This window comes from Protopterus annectens, chromosome 6.part0 (assembly GCF_019279795.1).
Source record: "Protopterus annectens isolate FY-2018-M chromosome 6.part0, PAN1.0, whole genome shotgun sequence".
Lineage (NCBI taxonomy): Eukaryota > Metazoa > Chordata > Ceratodontiformes > Protopteridae > Protopterus > Protopterus annectens.
The window spans coordinates 490657958-490673054 of NC_056737.1; positions in this window are offsets into that span (position 1 = coordinate 490657958).

Below are 15097 nucleotides of genomic sequence, written 5' to 3' on the forward strand. Positions count from 1 at the left end.
AGACAAGAAATGTGGAAAATGCATTAATATAGATGCAAGTATAGAAAACTCCTGGAAGAACCTCATGTTGATCAGGATCGAACACAGGAATGGTTAAGGAGAGGCAAATTCAAACCAAAAGATGAAAGGTTGATATTGGTGGCCCAAGATAGTGGGCTATGTACACACTGGTTTACAAAGTCCATTGAACATGTGGGAGAAAAAGATAAATGTAGGTTTTGTAAAACAGAATGAAACAGTCACATACCATGTTGCTGGTTGTGACATACTAATGGCAGAAGGACTGTATACTGAAAGCCATAATAATGTGGCAAGACTGTTGCACTGGGGATCATGCAAACATTATGGTATTGAAATGGCTGAAAAACACTGGAAACATAAGCCAGAAATGGGATCACCCATTACCAACAGTTCAAAAGATAGCTGCAAGAAAACCAGATATAGTGGTCCGCGAAAATAAGACAAAAGTAGCATTGATCATTGAAATCACTACACCCAGTGACAACATATATTGCATATGACACCCAGTCAGTTCCAGTTGTAGTAGGAGAAATGGAACGTATAAAATAGAATCTACAGTCGTATTTTGATATGTTACCAATACATGTAACTCCATTAGAACTGCAGGAGGAGTCATTACTGAGCACATTGCAGGTGCTGTGAAGAGCACTTCTGGCTGACGTCAAAGATTGAAACAGTACTAATTTCATGAACTTTAATCACACTTTGACTTAGGAATGGAGTCCATTCCTGTCATGGTATTAGAAACCCAAAAGACCTAAATAAATTAAAAAAAGAATATTATGTTCATAAAGTAGCAGAAAGTATACTAAAAACTAAGCCAACACTGGAATGGAGAAATGAGATTCTGCTGATAGGGATGACTGCAATTAGGAGTACAGAGAATAGGCAAGATGAGGCTGGAATTTACTGGAAGAAGATGTCAAAGAAATCAAGGTATTTGGAACAAATAATTAGAGAGGGAACGGTAACGGAATGGGAAGAGGCCAAGAAGACATTTGGACTGCAGGCTATAGATTACATTCCCTGCCAGGTATTGATGTCAGAGTACAGGCAAAGGGAAATGGATCGAGTAATCCAAAACGAAAGACCAACTCTGTCTGAGATTTTGTTGAATCTAGAACAGAAACTGCTATTAAAAAGGGATAAGTTGTAGGGCATGTTAAATATTGCACGTTAACTATAGGAATCAATCAGATGTGACCCTAAAAGTTTAGGAAGAGAAATTAGATAAGCAATTCACAAAGAAGCAATGGGAGGACATATGTCTGGCTCCCAAATATGCACAAAATCTACATGATTTAGGATTTTGCCTGGAAGTGTTTGCATAGGCACTTTTATACCACAAGCGGTCTTCAACAATTTTTTTCTCAGGTAGATAAGAAATGTTGGAGATGTAATGAGGAGGAAAGAGATACTTGAGAGCATACATTTTTTGATGTTCTTGGAATGTAATGAATTAGCAGACTTCAAAAATTCCCTACAGAGTACTCTGTGAGGAATACTGGATAAGCAAATGAGTGTAACAAAGGAAATTATTTTATCTCTATCCTCTCTAATAGCGCCTGAATAATCTCCACTACCCAGTCCTTAAATTACTCTCTTTTCAACAGATAGGTGGAAAGTGCCAGTGTCTCATTTTTATTTCATTACCCTGTGTTTTTATTTTAGTTGTTATTGGCGCATGTTCTGAAATAGTCACTGGGTGCATATCAAGACCTTCAATTAGATGCAAGTGTTCCTGTGAAATGTAAATTCTGTCTAGCCTAGCCCAGTTTTTATATCTTGGAGAATAATATGTAAATTCATTCTGAACTCCTATTACTGAATTTATATCTTCCATGCTGAATATTTTCATAAATTTCTTCAAAAATCTACCCTCCTTTGTTATACTTTCCCTTCTGCACCCTCCAGACACATTGTCATTGTTCCAAGTCACATTCCATTACCCACCTGGAAGTAATATTCCTTCCTGAAAACTGATTATTTCTCTCAGAATTTTCTTAAGCTCCATTATAGCACTTTAGGTGGCATATAAATACCTGGCTGTATAATCCTCCTCCCTTGCCAGTAGCCCATTACCATTACAAATCTGCCATTATCTTTTTTATCCTCTTCGATCACTATTGGAGCTCCTCTTGCAATTAATATAAGTACTTCTCTTTCCTCTGTTCCAGCTATTCTGCTGAATAACCATCCTGAAACCTTTCTTTATGAAATCCACATGTTCGTTCAGTTCTTTCTGTGTGTGTGTGTGTGTGTGTGTGTGTGTGTGTGTGTGTGTCCTATAACATAACTATTTGCAGTCTACATTTTTTAATATAGTTCACTACTCTTTCTTTTTTGTATCTACCTGTGAGACCATTGACATTTAAAGACATTACAGAAAGTATCATTGCATTAAAAAGTTATTATTCCTACTTTTTATGTATACCACCTTTTTTGTTAAATGTCTACTTCCAGCTTTTGTGTTACATGCATACACTAACAGTTTGAACTTTTATACAGTTGTTTCTTGTGATATCCATTTGAGCCAGTGTCACATCTTACAATTTTTTTTTTTTATTAAAAGCCCTCAAACAAAAAAACAAACAAACCCCAATAGCCCCAAAACCTATTAACTTAATACTAACACACAAAATTATGTACGTCTTTAAATACTGAAGTTTTACCCTCCTAATAGGAAAAAAGTCCCAAACTGACAGCCACACTCCCAGAATTGCGTTGTGGTGCAGCCTGTACTTCTGCAAAGTGCTAATTAGTTTTGCATTTTCTTTATTGCTCTACCAGCTGGGAAAACCCTGAATGCTTTCAGAGAACATTATCTCCTAGCCAACTTCTCTTATCTTCTTTTTCTTTCAGCCAGTCACTCTTTACCTTATTGTAGCCAGTTTCTCATTATCAGTGTGTTTCCATGGAAACACAAAGACCAGCTGCAGAATTGCTACTGAACATATATGTATTTGCTAGAAAAAAGATTCAATATTCATTTTCATTTACTTGCTTACTCTTAAAACTAGTTACTAAATCAGTGTAAGGTCTATAATCCAATAATTTCCCCATGCAAGAATGAGGAAAAAAAAAAACATTAATTTTCTTTTGTCATGCTCTTTTTACAGGCGTTCCCCCTTTGCATTGCCTACATTTTTTAAAACTGAACAAGAATAGAGAGAGAGAAAGGAGAAAGAAAAAAAGAACATCAGCACCTGTTTAAAATCCCTATTACACTTAAAAATAACTGAAAAAAACTATATAAAATAAAAAAAAATTATACGCCACAAAAATAGTGCTAGTAATAAAAAAAAAATCTTTACTTACAGTTAACTTTCTTCCTCATCTTCCCCTCCCCAAAGCATTTTTTGAACATTAATGACAATAAGTAGGGCATATGCTTTAGCGTCCCCATGTCCACCAAATTCTCAAAAAGTCCAATATTTCCAGATTTTCTTGTTCTGTCATATTTCAGACATATAATTATTGCATTGTAATACCACATTAAGTTTCTGGTTTTATTGCTGTTCATCTCCATCTCCCAATTCCTGTCTGCTTTATTTCCAATGTACTCTTGATTTTTCTAGTCAACTGCTGTGCTTCCTTTCTTCACTCCAACATTTTCCGTTAAAACATTGGGAAAAGTTTCACAGGTATAGTCTCTCTGTGGTCTTTATTACCAGAAGAACAAGAAGCAGAATCGCTTTCTGTTTCATAGCTCACTTTTTGTTGGACAAACTTTTGTATTTCCTCTTTAGCATGTACTTCATTAAAATTATTTTGTCCCTCCAGGCAAGAATACTTTGAAGACAGCTGGATACCTCAGTTTGAATCTTACACCTGCATCTCGACATTCCCTGAATAGTGGAATCATTTTGCTTCTCTTCTGCCTGGTGCACAATGACTAACATTCTTCACAAACATTCCCATCTCCCACTTTCAGTACTTTGTCCTTCTGCTGCAGTTTTGTCAAAAGCAACTCCGTCTGCTAGTAGGATTGCATCTTTACTATTAAGGGTCTAGGCTCCTTTCTCATAGCAAGGTTTGGAGCATACACATGATGTGCCCTTTCAGTTAACAACTGCTGTGGTGAATTACCAGTCAAGTTGCTTATTTGTGCTTTCATAAAATTAATGCAGTCTGTTCCTTACAGCTTATCTGGTATAGCTGGAAATCTCAGGTTTTCCCTACATGCTCTGACCTCTGATTCTGTTGTTTTTTTTTAAACATCTCTTCCTGAGCAGTCTCATATTCAGCCAGATTTTTCTTCATTTCAACCTCTGATTTTTGCAGCTTCATCACCTCATCTGAATATTTGTTTAAAACTTGTTCCATTTTTTTTTCAGTCTTTTGTTGTTTGTGTTGATATACTGCATCAGTGTTTTGTTTATTGTAACCAGGTCTGTGTGCAGTTGTCTTATATCTTTGTATAGGTTACTGGAATTCATATCTGGAGGTTGCATTGGTTTTTGCTGAACAGCTGCAAAATTCTCCCCAGTCAGTATTTCTTCCTCACTTTTTGTAGCTGATTTTTTTCCAGGTCCACTGTATTTCTTTTTCCTGGCATCCAGGCAGTACACTAGCCAGTTACTGAAATTTACCCCAAAACACAAGTCTACTGGCCTTCTCTGCTGAGTTTCTGTTTTCATACTGGGAGAAATAGAATTAAGCTGTTACTCAGTGTGCAACCATCTTGGAAGTCCTTCTCTCTCTCAATCATGAAGGATCTCTTCAATAAAAGTTAGGCACTGTCTTGCACAGTGCCATCCATTAGATGCATTCAGAAGACCAACCTTTTGGTAACAAGTTTGGGAACCTCATTGGAAGTCTCATCAAGAAGTGCCATAGTTCCATGCAGTGTCCATACTTTACCTGTTTTATACTGCTTAGGGGTATTTGGTTGGAGGTTAGCATACCTTTGCTTGGTGGCTTATCCTTGGTGTTCTGACAGAAGTCTTCCAACACTGGCAACTGTTTCTGTGTATTTCACATGCTTAGAAGGAGGTGAGCCACCTACTTCATTTTTTACCCTTCATCACAATAGACTACTTTGTATGTCCTTCAAAGGTACCTAAAGTTTCTTTCCTTTTAGGCTGCCAGGATTAGCCATTTGCCCATTTCAGGTCTGTGCAAGGTCAGAAGTTTAAGGTCCATCTCTAAGTGAGGTCACTTGCCATAACACTAGAGGCTCCAATAGATAACTTTTGCAGTAACATAAGTAACTTGGGTTACACCCTTACATAGAGTATGACCACTGGCCAGCTTTCAAAGGTTTAAGGTTCCTTCCAACTGCCCAAAACTGCCACTGACATGAGCAAAGCAGTACAAAAGTCATTATGGGTACTAAAAGCTTGTGAGCTTTCTTTTTTTTTGTCCCAAGAAGGGGGACTACAGCCCATAAAAGAAAAATGCTATGAAAGAAGCAACCAAAAACAAGTAAACCATATACCCAAGGTACATATGTCCACACTCTGGCTATATATATATATATATATATATATATATACATATATATAAAGGGGTGCTGGAGAGAGGGAATAGGCTACTCTAACAGTGATGTATTACATAGAGAACTATTGCAGTAGCCTGGACTATTTGGGTAGAATCCAGGAACTCTTGGAGAATAGTCCTAGCAAAGCCTATTCTGGACACAGAACATGAATCTAGTTTGTAATACTTTATGAAAGTATGTACAGAGGACCAAGTTGCTGCATCTACAGTGCTTCTGGAGACAGCTGTTCCCAAAAAACACAGAAGAAGCCAAAGCCCTGGTGGAGTGGAGCATAACTCTGCCAGACATGGCTTATTATGGTGAGTATGAGACAACCATTTGAATGTTATTTATTTATTTTACATTTGTTGACTGGGATAGTCCAACTGGATGTATGTCCATTTTCAGCGGAGGCCCAGGGAGAAAAGCTCCACATTAAGACAATTTACAAGAGAGAAATCTTGACCACATACAATACAGATAATGTCAGACAGGTAAACATTTCATATACAGGAACATTTATATAGTACTGTTACAGTAACATACCAACATACCCGACCAAATAAGTTAAACATTTTGAGTAAAAGGATTAATAAAACTTTTTTTTTTTTGAGGATAGCATTGTTTATAAAGTTTACCAAACCTTAGAAGGTGAGCTACTGCAGTAGGAATTAAGAGCGAATATCAGAGCACTTGAAATAGCATGTTAAAGATAGATAGTAAAGAACGGTCCTGCTAGGGGAAAAAGTGTCAGTCAGGATTTGTGCATGGGCAAAGCCATTGGGCTTTAAGGAAGATTCTTAATTGCTTCTTGAAAAGTGGGGTAGAAGAAAGGGCTGTTAGTTCAGTTGGAAGAGTGTTCCAATAGTTACCAATAGAGTTTCAGAACAGGCTATCTCCAGATTTGTTGTTGGACTTTAGGGTAGCTACTATTAGCTGATCGAAGGGTTGTTAGATTTTTATATGGGCAGATAAGGGTAGGGAGTATGGGTGTATCTGTGGGATGGTGTAAGATCTTGTGTATAGTATTAAGTTGCTGGAAAAGAATCTGGCTTTGCAATTTAAGATTTTGGCAGTGGTGGGTTTGAAAAGGGGCACCGGTGGCAAATCTAGCTATGTTATTATAGGCTGTTTCCAACTTATGAAGATTATTTTTGGATAAGTTGTTATAGATTGGGGATGCATAGAGAAGGGTGGAGATTAAGTGAGTTTGGGCAATAGCAGTCCTAGCTAGAGGTGCAAGATAGGGTTTAAGTCTATAGAGGAAACCAAGTTTTTTATTAACTGATTTAATGGTTAGGTTGATATGCATGTCGAAGTTTAGATTATGATCAATTGTTATACCTAAAAGTTTGGTGGTTGCGTCAGGAGTTATTACAGTACCATTATTAGATGTAATTGTGAAGTTGATAGCAGGAGACTTCTGAATGGGAGAGAATAGTACCAATTTAGTTTTTTTGGGGTTAAGGAGGAGACAGCATTGATGAAACCAGTTTTCAACTAAGGTAAATACTGCTTGGGTACTCGAATGAAGTCCAGCAGGCGAGGAGGCTGAACATATTAATGTCGAGTCATCGGCATATTGTATGCAGGTTGTTTGTGAAAGAGAGATTTTCAGATCATTTATGAAAATAGTGAAGAGGAGGGGTCCCAGAATAGAGCCTTGTGGGACTCCAAGAGTTATAGGGAGAAGAGTAGATAGTTTATTTTCCCAGAGGACTGCTTGTTGTCTATTTCCTAGATAGGACTTGAAACAATTAACTGTATGGGTATCTAGTGAAAGTGATTTGAGTGAGTTTAACAGTAACTGATGATTAACCATATCAAATGCTTTTGAGAGGTCAGTAAAGAGGGCTGAGGACAGTAAGCTGTTACAATTTGTATTAATGCAGTCAGAAAAGGATAGTAGAGCAGTTGTAGTACTATGGAAAGGCCTAAAACCATGCTGGCAGTCAACTAGCAGGTGGTTTTGGAGGAGATGATCAAGTAGCTGACGGTGAATACATCTCTCCATAATTTTTGCTAAGGGGGAAAGTAGGGCTATGGGGAAGAAGTTTGAGAGTTTATTTGAGTTCCCACCCTTATGCAGTGGTATAATATATGAGACTTTCCAGAGGGATGGGATGGAACTTTCTGTAATGGTTCTGTTATTTAAGATGGAAACAAGGTAGGCAAGCACTCCAGCTGCCATTTGAAGGTATTCAGCTGGGAGGAGGTCAGCTGATGGAGTGCATGGTTTAAGCTTAAGAAGTAGGGAGTGTATGAGAGATGTTGGGACAGGCTGCAGTTATAATACTTGGGCTAGGGTAGTTGGCAAGGATGAGTCAGTGGTGGTAACAGGTGGTAAAGTATTTGCTAAATTGTTAAAAATATCAGCAATTTGGTTAGGAGAATTTTGAGTCAAGTTAGAGGGGGTAGGTGTTTTGGCTTGTCCAGGATGGAGTAATTTATTTAATCCTGACCAGAATTTTTGTGGGTTTAGATATTGGGTTTGTTGGAATTTAAGGTAATAGTTTTTTTTTTAATCGAGGAATATTAAATTTTTAGTGGCATTCTTGAGATGTCTAAAGTTTAAATGATCAATAGGGTCTTTGGTATTTCTCCATATATTCCAGATTTTATTTCTCAGTCTCATTTTTTGCCTTGTCTTATTTGAGAGCCAGGGAGCAGGTTTGTTCCTAATTTTAATAGTACGAGAGGGGGCGTGGTGCTCAAGGATTTTTAGCCTTAGCCTAGATTATCAGCCTTTTTACACTGGTTGTTCTTTTTCCTTGCCATCATAGGAAGCCTACAGTTGATCAGATTTCCTGAAGGGTTTAGATGTCTTTCATTATCACTGTTGCAGTATTCTAAACAGATGGAATCTCCCATCCAGAGCAGCCTGGTGCTCGGGCAGTATACCAAAGCCTAATGATCTTGTATGCAGCGTATATCACACCTATGCTCTCCACACATAATGTAGGGCATAAAAAGGACATACATACACAGCTTCCCAAAACGTTTTGCCACCAGTTTATTGCTAGTTGGCCTGAACTCCTTGTTGCTGTACTGAATACCTAGCTGCCCCATTGGAGTTGTTTTTTTTCTTTTCTTAGTTTTGTATTTTATTTTGCTACCTAGTATTCACTCATCTGAGAAGAGAAACTGTCAATGTGGGAAGCAGATTCCCCATAGGTATCGTCACAAACTGTCTTTTTTTTTTTTTTTTCTGGGTGCGTCCCATGACCATAGTATCTGTAAGGTGTTTGTCTAAAACACTCAGAACCCATTTCTCTTCCGTTTCATTTATCTTGAAAACCAATGGCATAAACAGTTAGCCGAGGTATGTAAAAATAAGGCCAATAAGTCTCAGCTGGATACCTCAGGTGTCCAGTCTCCGCCAGAAGTCCCTCTTGAAGTGGGTAAATAGTTCTCTATGTCATTCAGTGTCTACATGGATTCCTTTACCAAGGCCCTTTTGGAGGCTGGCAGAGATCCATCTTTTTGCATGTCCTCTGAGGCTTTGCAGCCATCTGCTCCAGATGTCAAGGGGGAACTTCAGTTGATTATCTTTGAGGGTTCTAGAGGGATTCCACAGATATTGGCCATGAAGGAGGTTCTGGGTTCTTTTATCAAATCTCACCAAAGGTTGGAACCTCTAGTATTTGATAGGACCAATGTCTCATCCAAGAAAAGAAAATAAGCATATTTCAGTCTGTCCTAAAGATTCTCAAAGGAAATAGCAAAAGTTTACTCAGGGCTTGTTTTCTGCCTTGATGGTCCTGAAGCCTCCTCAAGGAGTTTTGGTATCTGCTCCTCATTGGACCTCTACCCCTTCTAGATGGTTTAGGGAACCAGATTCCATGGATGAGGATTCAGTGTCTGATGAGAGGTCTTATTCCTATTCTTCACAGATGCCTTCACCTTTGGTTTATGGTTCTGGTAAGCAGGAATCTGTTAGCTCTGAGTCTCCTTTTGAGGAATTGTCCTTTGGGACACAATTGCTAGGATGATGGAATACTTTAAGTGGGATTCTTCTCAAGTGTCTGATACTCAGAGAGGATGTTATGAGTTGCTTCAGATGGATACTCCTAAACCACCGGCAGTTCCTCCTCTTTTGGCTGCCTTGTTCAACACTTTCATTGCTGCTTCCAAGTCTCCTGATTTTCAGCCTGCTGCTTATAAGAAACCTGATAGGTTTTATAAGATTCCTGAAAACTGTCAATTTTTATTTAAGTGTCCTTCTGCAGATTTACCTTTTTGTTTCCTTTCATCCCTGGATGTTGGGACAGGCTGTTTCTAAAAAAACAATCTACTCATGGATATCTATGGCCATTTCCTTTTGTTATACTTTTCATTGCAAATCTCTGTCTGCTTCTGTTAGAGCTCATTCCACTAGGGCTGTTACCTTTTATCATGCCTTCTTCAAGGGATTGGACAAAAGGGAAGGATGTAAGAGGGGACAAGCAGAAATGGCTGATAGATGGAGCTTGATTGAAGAATAAGAGAACCCAGAGGACAGTGAATCACTCAAATAATCAAGTACCATAGGCACCTGACTGTGAAAGGGTCCTGATTCATAGAATGGCACCAAATGGAAAATCTTTTCCATTTACACATACATGATTAAATAGAAGCATTTTTCACCTCCTCAAATAACTGCTGCACCTCCTCAGAAACATGGTGCCTAAAATGTATTAAAACAACTCTTATTATCCCGACAGTCAACCAAAGTGTTTTCAGGTTGTTGTGTATCAAACAACCCTATCTTGTGTGAGTAAATCGCATTTCTTGTGATGCATTTGGCTAAATTGAAATGATTGATGAACCACTAATGTTTATCGTGTTTCACTTTTGCAATAATCACAACTTGAGATTTTCTTACAGTAGAAGTCCTGGAGTGGCCCAAATACCCCAGGCTTTTCCCCCCTTCCTCAAGGCTTGGTGGTTGCCCACTTCCTGACATCAGGATGTTTGGGTATAAGGGTCAATAGCAGGTGCCATATCTTCAATTCTTTTTTGCCATTAGAGCATGAAGCATACATTGTGTAGAGTGCATCAGTCAGTCTGTGCCTGATAACTTCCAAAGTTAAGTCTCCAGTTGGAGAACAATTTACTACTTTACATTGTATTGCTGTATTAGATGTTCTCTAAGGGAAGTACTTGTCTTGTGTGTGGAAAGCAAATTTCATACTGAGACTTCAATACTTTGTATTTTTTGCCTGGGACCAGAGCACAACATTCCTAGCTGTTCCCCATTGTGCATTTGCATAGTACCATTAAGTGTAGGGCTGAATCTTTATACATGGAAAGGGGGAGTCAGAAGCGTTTGCATGGTGTGGCATCCTCTGGTCATGATAATTCCAATACTTCTCATAAATGAAGAGAAAAGTGTTCCAAACACATAAGGGTAGTGGACAACAATTGTTCACCTTCTGCCTGTCCATGCAGGGTCATGATTGTTAAAGAAGTATCCTCTGATGACTGAACATGCAGTTGAAGCCTGTAAAGAAGACCTGTTTGGAGTCAGATATGTCAGTAGCCTGTTCACATCTGTATCAGATGAAGGCTTGGGTCATAATTTCTGTATGGGGCTGCTTTGCAGGCCTCTGCTTCTGACACCCACTCCAGGTCTTCTGAAGGAATGGGTAGAATACCCTGGCTTAGAGAGGAGTCATTAGTGAATGAGCACAGGCTGTGGCCACCAGTCCATGGACCAGCTTCAGTATATACATAGCCACACCCAGACCCAAACCAAAGGCCTAGCATAAAAAGGTTGCATCCAGCTTGCCACAGGCTAGGCTTCGTGGTTTCCAATTTCACCAGGCCTTTCAGCAGAATCTATTTAGACTGCCTGAGGATCTCATACAAATAGAGATCCAGGCAGCATAGTCCTGCCAGAACCTCCTGCTATAGGATCTTTTGGGAAAAGAAAGAGGGACCTATCCCATAAGGAGTCCACTGATTCCTATGACCCTGATGAAACTGAATTAACAAATGTTAACCAAAGCTGCACTGGTTCTTATATTAATTCAGAACCTGCTGAAAATCTTCCCTCAACTTCATCACCTGAGAACTTCACTTTTAGGGAGACACTCCATACTTAACTCTTTGCAGCCCGAATCCCAGCTACCAGTTGCCAGGAAACAAGACTGTTTTACAGGGTCTTGGCTTTTATAAATCCTTTTTTAGAAATCCTGTGGCAGATCCTGAGGTAGTGTCTCAAGGCCTGGGGTGCTAAGGGCAGCATCTTTAGAAATCTTCTGCTAAATAAGAAAGAAGGCAGGACCCTTTTGCAGATTTGGCAAGAAAGTTTATATGTCTGCCACCCTGGCTGTGAGAGCACTCAGTTGCCAGTTTCATATGGTCAAATCCTAAGAGATTCTTCTGGACCAAATAAAAAGAAGAAACTGGAGGGGATGAAGGGCAGAGCTCTCTGTAAAGAATTGCTTTAAACTTTGCAACTCCTGTTCTCCGGTTGCAAGGCATTCTTTGTATTGTGGCTTTGATGCCTTAAAATTATCAAGCAAGGTGGCTGCCCATGGATCAGTTATTTGTATGCATGCTTGGTTAAGGGAACAGCCTCTTCCAGAACATGTAAAATCTGAACTCTTGGATGCAAAAATTTAGACCTAAGACTAAAACAAATTTTAAGAAGCTGGAGGACAAGGCTAAATCCATGCAGACTGTCAGACATGTCTTGTAGGTACAGCCACCTAGATTTAACATGAATCTCCTTACAAACCCTGGTCCATTCCTTTCTCTCATTTCAGTAAAAGAGGGATATTTGCCAAAAGAGATAGATGGCAACAACAACAACAAAGATGATGACAAGCTGACTAAGAAAACAGGCCTAGCAGGCCCCAACCTCAGGGACCCCATAGAAACCAGCCATGACTCAGTCAGACACCTCCCTGTCGCCCACCCTAAGTCCCATCCCACCCCTTCCTCCCCTTCTCCTTCAAAACTAGGAGGAACACTATCTCTTCTCTTAAAGGAATGGATAAACATCACTCAGAACCAATCATCCTACATATAATAAAAGAACAAAAATAGATGCTGGCAGTCCTCAAGGACATGATGGCTTTCAAAGAACTCTGGAAAATTAGGGTTTTCTTAGTAAAGACAGACAATACCACACCACAGTGATTTGATACATAAGCAAACAGGTAGGAACACACTCTTAACCCTCTGTGCCACCTAGATATGCAGCTCTGGGAAGCAGCTTAGTCCATGGGGCTGCATCTGATGGCCTAGTACCTGCCACGGGATAAGAAACAACTAGCAGACCACCTCAACAGGTCAGAGGGAGACCCACACAAGTGGACATTAAACAATAATTTTTCTAAAGATAACACAGAAATGGGGTTTTCCAGAAACAGACAGTTTACCACAAAAGGAAACAGGAAATTTAACAAATACTGCACAAGGGCCACAGACAGCAAGGTCTGGAAGATGGAGACCTTCTCCTTTCACTAAACAAGTCTATTTCTGTATGCCTTCCCTCCCATACATTTTATCTGCAGATTACTACTGAAGATCAGGGAAGAAGGGCCAAGAGTGATCCTAACAGCACCCTTTTGGCCAAGGCATTGGTTTCCTCTGCTCCATAGCCTGAGCAAGCAAGAGCCCACACTTCTTCCTTAGAACCTTAACCTGTTACCCAGAACAAAGGAACTGTCATACACACCAACCTAATCAGTTTCAGGTTAACAGACAGGATGATTTCATCCTTCCTTAAATGGCTGTCTTTTGATAAGGATGGCCTGGCCATTCTGACATAGGCCAGAGCACCAAGTACTAGAAAATCATATGTATCGAAATGGAAAAGACTTACAGTCCGATACTGCTCCAAAGGTCAGCTATAGCTATCAACAAAGCTCAGACCCTTCTTACTCTTCATCTGGAATTTATACATTGGCCATCTCTGCCTGCTTTCCTATGTAGCCCCCCCCTCTTTTCTCTAATCCCCTTTTGAAATAATTTTTGAAAGACTTCATCCATCACAAGCCTCCCAGAATAGCACCTTTTTCCTGGGTAACTACATTTTGTTTTTGGAGAAGATTATTCTGCCACCTTTTGAACCTACAGCTGCTTCTATCATCAAATTTCTTTCTTGGAAGACTGCCTTTCTGGTGGCTATGACCTCAGCTATGGGAGTTTTGGAATTACAAGCCCTAATGTGTACCAAGACACTGTTAGGACATATCCCACCTGCATGCCCGAGGTGATCACTGAAGTTTGTTTGAGCCAGTCTATACACCTTTCTGCCTTCTTCCCTAATCCTTAAAACAAGGGAGAGCATATTCTACACTTCATAGATGTTCACAGGCAGCTCAGATATTACTTAAACAAGACCAGAAACATAAGAAAAACAGACAAGCCTTTTGTGGTCTTTGCTAGCAGCAAAACTAGAAAACCAGTTATGGTAAACAGACCCCTCTCCAAATCAGATCTCATTCCACTAGGGCCACAGCAGCTATTATGGCCTTTCTTTGAGGAGTTGCCACTAAAGAAATCATGGAACCTGTCCCCTGGTTATCTATTCACACATTTACCATTCATTAAAATCTATGCATCTTTTGCAGGGCCATGGCTGGATTTGCCTCTGCTGTCTTGCAGGACCTTCTGGCTTCAGCATAAGCTGTTTCAGCCACCCACTCCTTTGTTTTGGGATTCTACCTAGGTTATTTTTACTGCAATTGTGAAACATGATCATAGTGCAGTTGTGCCTAGATAGTATAAATGTGGATGTGCGAATGTCTTCAGTGTTGCAGTATTTTTCCCACACTGCTTCCTCTCTGCCTCACCCAAGGGTTGGGTTGGACGCATTCTTTTCCCTAATCCTTAGGATTCCCTAGTTTGGGATCCATATCCTCTCATACAATAACCCATTGGGGCAGACTGGATGCCCTGTGCTCCTAGCTTGGGGTGCAGTGTGTGGAGCTCCAGTTCTGTGGGCAATATAGACCTGAAAACAAGATGATGACCAATGACTCTTGTACCCAGACATCCTGGCATCAAGGATAAGGGTTGAAACACGAAAGGTAAAACAAACTAACAAATCCAAAAAACTGGATGGAGTGAAAGAAGGCACACACTGAGACCAAAAGTGTAAAAGTAAGCGCTTTTCGTTTATGTTAAATCATAAACTTCTTCAGACAATACACATCACTTCAACACACATTTAAATACATAAAAGTGGAAGTAATTAACCAATCAACAAAGAGAATGCATTAAATGAAAAAACAAAGTCACCACCCCCTAAACCATATACAAAGACAATCTGTTAAAATTTAAAATGAACCATAACACTTTTACTAACACAACTATATTCCATATAAACAATAAATAGTTAATATCAAAACTGCAAATGTAAATATAAATATTTTTATTATTCCTATTTATATTTTAATTTAATTTAATTTTGGTCATTAACCTAACTTTAACGCTTTAAACTTTTAAGTTTCAGGATACTACTTAAGACACAGCCTTCATTCAAACCAGGCTGGTTATATGCATTGAGCCTGATTTGCCAAGAAAGTTCTAATTCATCCAATTTTAAAGAATCAGGACTGCCTCTTGGATTTTTATTTACTTGATCTACAACAATAA